General features: G+C 35.0%; 1 long non-coding RNA gene across 1 annotated transcript; it reads left to right on the forward strand.

Annotated features, from left to right (window-relative positions):
* The first annotated feature begins 4,265 nt into the window (after positions 1-4,265).
* LOC128293991 (uncharacterized) lies at positions 4,266-5,705 on the forward strand. The gene is made up of 2 exons (XR_008284157.1): positions 4,266-4,407; positions 5,445-5,705. It is a non-coding gene; the product is annotated as an uncharacterized LOC128293991 (long non-coding RNA).
* Positions 5,706-10,684: the final 4,979 nt, after the last annotated feature.

A 10,684-nucleotide genomic window follows, 5' to 3' on the forward strand; every position in this document is an offset into this window, starting at 1 on the left:
GTAATTATAACATCTTTCAAACAATAAACAAGATTACTTCTCAAGTTATATTTTTAAATAGAAAAAAATAAACGAATTCTAAAGAAATATTAAATACGCGTTTTCAAAATTACATCCGTTTATTTCAACTCGCGTTTTGGCCATTTCAATGGCCCATGTGATCATTTAAATTAGGCTATAACGTTTATGCCCGATTTGAGGGGTTACATTTAATGGTATCAGAGCCCAGTTCAAAACTCAAACTACATGTAAAAATGTTTTCGAAAAAATTCATGCATCATAAAAATGATATTTTGGGGAGAAAACATGCCACATGTGAATTGTTATTAAAATTCAAGACTTCCCAAAATCAATCCGAGGTAAGTAATCTTAAATATGAAAACTATAGACTATATATTGTGGAAAACGATAGAAAATTTTTGATTGAAAGAAACTCTAAGTAATAGATAGTGAGACTTGTAAATCAATTGAATAAAATTGTGATTTAAAATGCTCAAGTGATAAAAAATCTTTATTGACAGACATCCATAAAACTAAAAAATGAGTACTTGTGAAGTTAAGACTCGAGGGATGAGAGCTCGTGGAGCTCGAGAGATGAGAGCTCGTGGAGAGCCAGGTCAATGGACCTAAGTTGACTCGTCCGTATCTCAGGTGTGAACCTCTGAGCCAGCAATTTAGAATGTAAAACACGTACCCACTGTTGAGGAAAGTCAGCAAGAGCCTGCGGATAAGGCCGTATCGCAAGGCATTTACAAGTGTCAAAGCGAGTGATGGGTGCCCAATTTGGAGGTAATAGTAGCGGCATTATAGCTAAAAGACTCTGTTCAAGTAGGGCCAAATTATTTCGGGCATTGCTGGGACAACTCTCACTGTAGCTGAATACTGGCTGGAGGTTACAAAAAGGATCTTAGACGATATAGAGTGCACCCCTGAATAGAGGCTTAAGGATATTGGGTCATTGCTATGTGATAAGGCCTATCCTAATGGTAGGCCATAGTGAGGGGTACCCAAGCTGAACGATTAATGTGGGTATTTTCTAGATGCTTTCTGAAAGAAATATATAGGTGCAAGGTACGTTGAGGCCAAAAGACTGAAGTTCATTGGGCTAAGACAAGGAGACATGTCAGTGGTTGATCATAAGACTAAGTTCTTAAAGCTTAGCTGATATGCTCCGGGTATGGTAGCCGAGGAACAAGATAAGTGCGCTCGATTTGATTTTAAGTTAAGGTCAAAGCTGATGATGCAGGTAACTTCACTACAAGAAACGGTTTTCAAAGCTTTGGCAGAGAAAACCAAAATTTGTGAGGAAGTTAGGCGCATTAAGTATAAGAGGAAAGAAAATGCGAGAGTTTATGTGAAGAGAGAATCAAGCCCTAATGTTCAGGCTCCACGCTTAGTTAAGTAGGCTAAAGATGATCGACCTTGTCAGAATGTTGCTGCAACAAGAGGTAGAATTTTGAATTGTGCCACTTGTGGAAAGAGGCATTTTAGGGATTGTTTGAGGAGTATGGGTGCATGTTTGAAGTATGGGTCATTGGACCATAAGATCGAGACTGTCTACAACTTAATGATCAGATGCAAGTACAGGGATAGAATCAAGCCCCAAATCAGAGAGCTGGATAGCAACCCTATAGAGATCAGGGTCAAAACTGATGTGGTAATACCGATCAGAGGTAGTGAGCACCGAGTCAGGGTGCTAATTGGGCAGATATGAGGCAACCAAAACTTGTGCAGCCGATGTAATATAGTAAGTACTTTTACCATTAATGTTATTTCCTATTTTGCATTATTTGACATTGAATCTACCCACTCGTATGTATCTTGTAAAATGGCTGATAAACTGGGAATTCAGGTAGAGGAAACCAAAAGTGATGTAATTGTCCTTAGTCTCTTAGGACAATCATTGCATGTGAACAAAATTTACAAGATATGTCCATTGCTAGTCCAAGGCGAAGTATTCCCTACAGATCTAATGGAGTTGTCTTTTGGAGAATTTGACCTCATTTTGGGCATGGACTAGTTGAATAAGCACCGCGTTAGCTTTGATTGCAATATGAAGCGGTCACCATAAGAACTCCGGAGGGAAGTGAAATTATCATGATTGAGGAGTGCTGGAATTTCTTATCAAATGTGATCTCTGTTCTGGTAGCAGATAATTTGATTCATAAAAGGTGTGAGGCGTATTTAGCATACATCCTAGATATGAATATAGATAGTGCAGTGTTGGAGAATATCCACGTGGTAAACGAATTTCCCAAATTCTTTCCAAAAGAGTTATCTTATTTACCTCAAGAGAGTGAGGTTAAATTTGGTATTGAGTTACTGCCTAAAAGAGCATCAGTGTCTATTGCATCCTATCGCATGGCACTGAAGGAGCTTAAAAAGCTGAAGATGCAGTTGCAAGAGTTGCTAGATCGTGGCTTTAAAAGGTCAAGTGTATTGCCATGGGGAGCTCCAGTGTTGTTCGTAAAGAAGAAGGATTAATTGATGAGGTTTTGCATCAATTATCTTCAGTTGAATAATCTAATTATAAAGAATAAGTACTCATTTCTGAGGACAGGTGACCTTTTTGATCAATTTAGGGATGCTACTGTTGTCTCTAGGATTGATCTAAGATTGGGTTATTATCAGTTGGAAGTAATTGAGGTAGATGTTTCAAAAATGGCCTTCAGAACTTGGTATGGGCACTATGAATTCTTAGTGATGCCCTTCAGACTTACAAATGCTTCTGCCACTCTTATAAACCTCATGAACAGAGTCTTCCAACCTTATTTAGATCAGTTTGTGGTAGTCTTCATCGATGACATTCTGATCTACTCCAAGTTTGAGCTGGAGCATGAGGAGCACCTAAGGTTAATCCTTCAAACCTTGTGTGAAAAAAAATTTGTATGCAAAATTTAAAAAATGTGAGTTTTAGCTTCGAAAAATGATATTTCCAGGTCATGTGGTATCTACTGAAGGTATCCGAGTTGATCCCATGAAGATTGGGGCTATTTTGGATTGGAAGCAACCTAAAAATGTTAATGAGCTTCAGAATTTTCTTAGACTTTTTAGGTATTATCGGAGGTTTGTTAAGGGATTTTCCTTGATTGTTACACCAATGACGAAGTTGTTGAGAAAGAGTGTGCCATTTGAATGGATCAAGGAATAGCAGGCTAGTTTCGAGAAGCTTAAGGCAATGTTGACTTAAACTCCTATATTGATCCAACCCGAATCTGGTAAGAATTATGTGGCTTACAGCGATGCTTCTCACACGGGTTTTAGATGTGTACTAATGCAAGATAAGAAAGCAGTAGCTTACGCTTCAAGACAACTGAAACCGCATGAGTACAACTATCCTACGCATGACCTTGAATTGGAAGCAGTAGTCTTTGCCTTTAAGATTTGGAAACACTATCTCTATAGAAAGAAGTGTATTATCTATACATATCATAATAGTCTTAAGTACCTTTTTACCCAGAAGGAGCTGAACTTGATACAGAGGTGTTGGATAGAGTTTTTAAGGGATTATAACTACACTATTGAGTATCATCCGGGTAAAGCTAATGTTGTGGTCGATGCCTTGAGTAGGAAGGCGATGGGCAAGTTAAGGGCATTGTTTGCTAGATTGAGTTTGTTTGAGGATGGTGGCTTACTCACAAAATTACAAGTATGACCTATTTTTTTGGAGGAGATTAAGTTAAAGCAGTTGTCTGATACATCTTTTGCACATCCTGTGAAACGTATCAAGGAAGGTAAGACCTCAGATATTGCCTTTAATTTTGAAGGATTTTTGTGCTATCATAGAAGATATTGTGTACTTTCGAATTGTAACAGCCTAATTTTCAGTGGTATCGGGAATAGAAATTTGAGATCACTAAATCTGACAGGTGAGTTAAAAATTTAATAAATTAATACCTATGAGTCAAATGCGAATATAGAAGCATTTTTGAATTAGTGAATTTGGTGATTTAAAAGAATTAATTAGGTAAATTAGGTCGAGAATGAGGTATCGAGACCTCAACTTCATAAATCGAGCCATAAATATTTTTAGAAATATTTATGGAGTGTTGGTGAGGTAGTATTAAAATTTAGTCAGAAAATTTTTACGTTTGGGTGGTTAATTAAATAAAAAGGACTAAATTGAAAAGGGTGTAAAAGTTGCTAGAAGGATTAAATAGCTCAATTATCAAATGAGGAAGGACCTAAAGTGAAAATAGTCCTAAAGGAGATATTTTGGGCGGCAATAGCTGAGAAAAATCAGGAAATGGATGAAATAAGGGCAAAATTGGAAAATTGCCAAAATTGGCTAAATAAAAATGGGACTAAATTGGAATATCTAGAATTCTCTTCATTTCTCTTCATATTCATCAGCTGAAAAACAGCCATGGAGGAGGGTTCAAGCTGGTTTTCATACTCTAGCTTCATGTAAGTTTAATTCTTGCTTTCTCCTTGAAATTTTTTTGTTTTTGTGACTTTTACAACTAGGTCCACTTGTTGAATTCATTAGTTTTTGATTCTATGAAAGAAATTGAAAGTTGTTATGAATATGTTCTGGAAGTATATGATGATTTGGCATGGAATTAGAGCTTTAAATTATTTATAGGCTGATTTTATTGAAAGAATTGAATAGAAAGTGAATGTTTGGGACCTAATTGTAAAAGAGTTTGAAGTTAAAGTTTCATATGGAAATTCTGAATTTCAAAAATTATGAGATAACTTATAATGTCTAGAGAAGTGTTAATTGAGAAAATTATCTTAATTGAGGGGTTAATTAAGCAAGGACTGAATTGTATGAATTGTGAAATTTGGGGCAAAATGGAAATAAACATCTTGCACTAAAACTGTTTTAGATAGCAGCAGTAGTCTAACTTTGAAAAATCACTAAAAATTATATAAATCGAATTAGAGGATGAATAAAATATGAAATTAAAGCTTATCAAGTCTAGTTTCTTATAAAAGAAATTATGTAAGCAATGGAATTGTAAATCATCAGATACAATAACTTTTGTTAGATAAGGTCAGAATGATTTCGAGTTCCCCTGTTCTAACTTTGGAAAATCATAAAAAATTTGATAAAAAAAATTAGAGGATTAAATTTATATTTTTAGAATCCTGAATGAGTCTATTTTCAGAAGAAACAAACGAGGACATCATTCGAATCCTGTACAAGAAAATAATTAATTTTTAGTGAAGAAGGGTCGGAACTGTCAGACAGCAGAACAGGGGAGAATTCAATGAATAAACTGTATTAATTGGCCTAACCAAAAATTATGAAATTTTTATGGTAAGAAGGTATATGAGTCTAGTTTCAGATAAAATTATCAGATCTTAATTTGGAGTTCTATAGCTCAAGATAAAAATAATTTAGTGACTATGACACAGATGGATAGCTTGAATATTCACATAAGTAGATAATGAAAATTATGGATAATGTTACTTACAAGTGTGTTGTTTATACTAAGGATGTGGATGGAGAGGAGGAGGAGGAAAAATATACATATATATGAATGACTCGTGTATAAATTGATCACATGCCCGGTTATAATCGATGAGTGTTGGATTAGAAATGATATAATGTTTTATTTGGAATATTTATTATGAAATTATGATTATCGTTATAATACAAAAATTGAACTTGTGAGTTTATATGGCTAAATTTTAGTGATTATTTGTTAATTTTATGAATTTTATGATGAGTTATTTCATATGTATTGATGATAAAATCGTGAATAATGTAAAAGCATGAAAATTGAATAAATGATCAAATTGAGCATTTCATTCAATGACAAGATGAATTGAAGGAAAAGACCATGGTTGGACCATGAAAACAAGTGATAAGTGATAGCTTGGCTACACTTATCGATCAAGGACAAATGAAAGTGATAAGTAATAACTTGGCTACACTTATCGATTAAGGACAAGTGAAAGTGATAAGTGATAGCTTCGCTACACTTATCGATCAATGGCAAATGACAAGCGAAAAGTGGTAGCTTCACTACCGATCGATGAAAAGTGGTAGTTTCACTACGATCGGTGAAAAGTGGTAGCTTCGCTACCTAATCGGTGAAAAGTGGTAGCCGGCTACGATCGATGAAAAGTGGTAGCTCGGCTACGATCGATGAAAAATGGTAGCACCAACTACCTGATCAGTGAATAGTGGTACCTTTGGCTACAAGTGACAAGTGACAAGTGACAAGTGATTTCTGTATAATACCATATCTGGGATATGGCATCGGTGTGATATATGCTACTGTATAAGACCATATCTGGGATATGACATTAGTGAGATATGTGATTACATGTAAGACCATAGTTGGGCTATGGCATCATTATGTAAAGATGTGTAAGACCATAGTTGAACTATAGCATCGAAAAAAAATGAAGTACTCAATTCCGTAAGATGTTCACTAATTTGAAGAAGTTTGGTAAGTATTACATGGAATTATGTGACATAAGGAAATATGAGTCGATGAGACATGAGCATAAAACTTGGTTGATGGATGAATTCATTTGTGATTATATATTTCTACGCCTTGAGTGTATTATCCGTATGAATTGGTACTCCAAATGAGTTAATGAGAAAACTTCTAGTATGAAATAATCTGAGTTCGAAATGAAATATCATGAAAACGTACTTGAAATACATTGGTATGTATTGTATATGCTATTTGAATTCATAAATGTGGAAAGCAAATGTATGTGGAAATATGAGATGATGATATTTGTACATGGAATTTATTGATGAATACGTACATCAAAATTTATATGATAAATTTTAGTGAACATTGAAATTGGGCTCAATAAGTGATTTGGCAATTTAAATCGTAATTGGTAGGAAGAGTTAATGAATTGCATATTTATGAATTGTTACACGTATTTGTCGAAATACGAGGAAGTGATGGTAATTGATACATGAAAATATGAAACTATGATATATATAAAAACATGGAATATGTTTGATAAATGTGTTCATTCATAATTATAGAATTATGTACCTCATGTGTGCTATTTGCATAAAGATGATATTTCAAATACTTTAGTGAATAAAGCTTAAATATGAAATAGTATGAAATCGAAACAAATTGTTATGAAAATGTATTTAAATTATCTGTAAGTGTTTCGTGCTTCTCGGTAATGCCTCGTACTCTATTCCGGCAACAGATACGGGTAGGGGGTGTTACACGAATTCAAAGTTAAGGCAGTTCATTCTGAGGGAAACGCATAGTAGTCTTTATGCTATGCACCCAAGAGGGATCAAGATGTATTGAAATCTTCATGAACATATTGGTGGCCGAGATTGAAGTATGATGAAACTGACTTTGTGGCAAGATGCTTGACATGCCAACAAGTCAAGCTGAGTGTTAGTTTCCTTCGGGTTTTCTCTAACCCATCCAGATTCCTTTATGAAAATGGGAACGTATCACCATGGACTTTGTGAGTTGTTTACCTTTGACACCCTCGAAGAAAGACTCTGTTTGGGTAATTGTTGATCGGTTGACCAAGTTCGCCCACTTTCAGCCAATGCGTACCAATTATTCATTACAGAAGTTGGCGAGGTTGTATTTCTCTGAAATTGTGAGACTTCATGGGGTACCAGTTTCCATAATTTCTTATCGGGATCCTAGGTTTACATCTCGATTTTAGAAGAAGCTACATGAAGCTCTTAGTACAAGGTTGAATTTCAGCACTACTTTCCATCCGTAGTATGATGGGTAGTCTAAGAGAGCTATCCAGATTCTCGAAGACATGATGAGAGGCTACGTTATTGATTTTCAAGGTAGTTGGAAGGAACATTTAGCGCTTGCAGAATTCACTTATAATAATAGCTTTCAATCGAGCATCCAGATGGCTCCTTATGAAGCTCTTTATGGACGCAAGTGTAGGACATCTCTGCGTTGGGACTGAGTAAGGGGAGAAGAAAGTGTTGGGACCGGATTTAGTGCAAGAGACTGAGAATACTGTGAAGTTTATCCGGGATTGTTAGAAAGTAGCATCAGACTAGCAGAAATCATATTCTAACTTGAAAAGGAAGGATATTGAGTTTAGTGTTGATAATTAAGTCTTCCTAAAGGTTTCACCTTGGAAGAAAGTGTTGAGATTTGGTCATAAGGGGAAATTAAGATCGAGGTTCATTGGACTCTATTGCTTCATTAAGAGAGTGGGACTAGTAGTGTATCAACTAGAGTTACTTCTAGAGTTAGATCGTATACACGACGTATTTCATACGTCCATGTTTAGGTTATACTGGTCTGACCCTTCTTATATAGTTTTGATTGAAGAGATTTAGGTTCGACTAGACTTGTCATTTGAAGAGGAACCGATACAGATCTTAGATAGAAAGGTCAAAGTTTTCCGAAAGAAGTAGATCCCACTCGTAAAAGTTTTGTGGAGGAATCACAATTTTAGTTAGGACACTTGGGATCTGAAAGATGTAAAGCAACAATAATATCCTTACCTTTTCCTAGCAGGTAATTTTGAGGACAAAATTTTCTCTTAAGGAGGGTAGAGTTGTCACCTCCCACTTTTTGATTATTTAAGTAAAGGTGAAATTGTCATCTCCTATGTTTTAAATTAAATGCACAAGATTGGACATAAGGGAATTAATGGTCAAGTGGTTTAGTAACTAATTATCTTTCCTAGTGGTCCAAGGTTTACGCCTCGTTGTTCACACTCTTACATTTATTTTTTTGACAATTTTCCCATTGTTTAATGTGCTTGTCGTCTATCTTGTGCATAATAATGAGGAGGATTTGTTTCCTCAATTTGATAGTCAAACTTACCATAGTTAGGGGGTACATGATCCTCTTTTTGCACCATGTCCCCCTCCCTTAACATAACCTCACCTCTTACCTTGTAGCTTGATACATTGAACCTGGCCATAGTTGACCAAGCTCTTTCCTTGCTTTTGTCGTCCATACCCCTCTCAGTCTCACTTTCTTCCATTTTTCATTTCTTTCTCACCATTTTTCTCTCCATTTTTGCAAACAACCATTACCTTTCCTCCTTAAATTTTTTTCCTCCACCGTGAACCAAACAACCTTCCACCGTTCACCACCTCTCGTGGCCGCTTCTCCTCCTCTTTTCTCATCTCTCTCCTACCATCGCCGTCGTGTGCTATTGAGAGTCCACTTCCTCCTTTACTTTTTCTTCTATTTCTTTCTCCTCTCCTTAATTGAATCTTTAAACTCCACAACCGTTGGACCATTGACGAACATAGCATCACCATCGTCAGACTGCTATTAAACTGCCGCCGTTGGTGATAAAAACCTTTCTTTTCTTTTTATTTTTCTCTCCTTGTGTCGATTCTCATTTTGAATTAATCAAACTTATTCTTTTATCTCAATGATACTTTCTAGATTACTCGATTCTCCGAAATCACCCTTCTAAATTTATTGCTTGATTTGAATTGATCAAAGTAGAAGTATGGATCATCTTAAGTTATAAATATCCTTCTCCTAGTAATTTCTTGACATGGCCAAATGGTATAGTATCATAAGTCATAGTGGTATTTTGTTAATATTAATTATTTATGTATTATAGTACTAATGCTACATCATACTGTTTTAAAGAACCAAACAATAATGGTAGGGGTGACCCCTAACTTCGCAACAAAAATTCTCCTTTCAAAAGTCTTAGATTGTGAAGGAAAGCGATGAGACTATTAGTGGTAGATCTCTAAAGTGATGAAACATTTTCAAAGATCCATACTAATATGTGTTAATTATGTGATAGATCGTCTTGCGAGGTAGATCGAGTGAAACTAATTAATAAGCGTTGAGGTAAATTGGATCTACAATCTAAGGTGTGGGATCAATTATACTCATTATGTGTAACATGATTATTTTTATTATATTAATAATTAAATTATAAATAATGGTGAGTATATAAAGTATTCAAAGTGGAGTTGTTTAAAAAAACTCAACACAAAGAATCCAAGTAAGTGACTCTAACCGAAATACTTTTTTGTGGAATGTATGAGATATGTGATATAATGTGACTATCATTATAATAATGATGTATGTGTAACTCACATTCTCATGACATGTGTATTGGTGATTCAAGTATATGATATCTTTATATATGAATATATGAATATTGAGATCTATGATTTAATGTGACAAGCATCATTAAACATGTAAAAGTGATGACTAGTGAAATGTGATTATGTGAGCATATCTATATGCCTAAGTGTTAAAATTATCCACATGTATTAAAAGTGTAATTGCCATGTCACATGCATGGGGTGGGATATTGTGAAAGGTGGAAGCAGTGGTAGTAAATCTGCATATCAGTGGTAGCTTGTCCATATCAATGTTATCAGTAGTAGTTTATCTACAAAGCAGTGGTGGCATGGCCACATATGGTGTTTTAGATGAACGAGTTCTGGGGAACTTGATATTGGTATGTAGTGGAGATGGGTAGGAATTTTATAAAATATGTATCGATTTTAAATGAGTCAATATGTTCATGCATAGTAATCAGTGTTAAATTCCATAATCTTGATGATGTATGATTATTTTTTTATTGTTATATGTATGTTTCTATGTATGCAAGTATATTTATTATGTGTTGATCTCACATTGAGCCTTTTTATGCTCACCCCCCATTGCTTATGTGTTTCAGATAATTCTTGTGGTTAGGACTCAGATTCAGACATCGGAGAGGCTTTTGGATTTAAACATTTTTTGTATTGTTATTTTTT

This window comes from Gossypium arboreum, chromosome 6 (genome assembly GCF_025698485.1).
Source record: "Gossypium arboreum isolate Shixiya-1 chromosome 6, ASM2569848v2, whole genome shotgun sequence".
Taxonomy (NCBI): Eukaryota; Viridiplantae; Streptophyta; class Magnoliopsida; order Malvales; family Malvaceae; genus Gossypium; species Gossypium arboreum.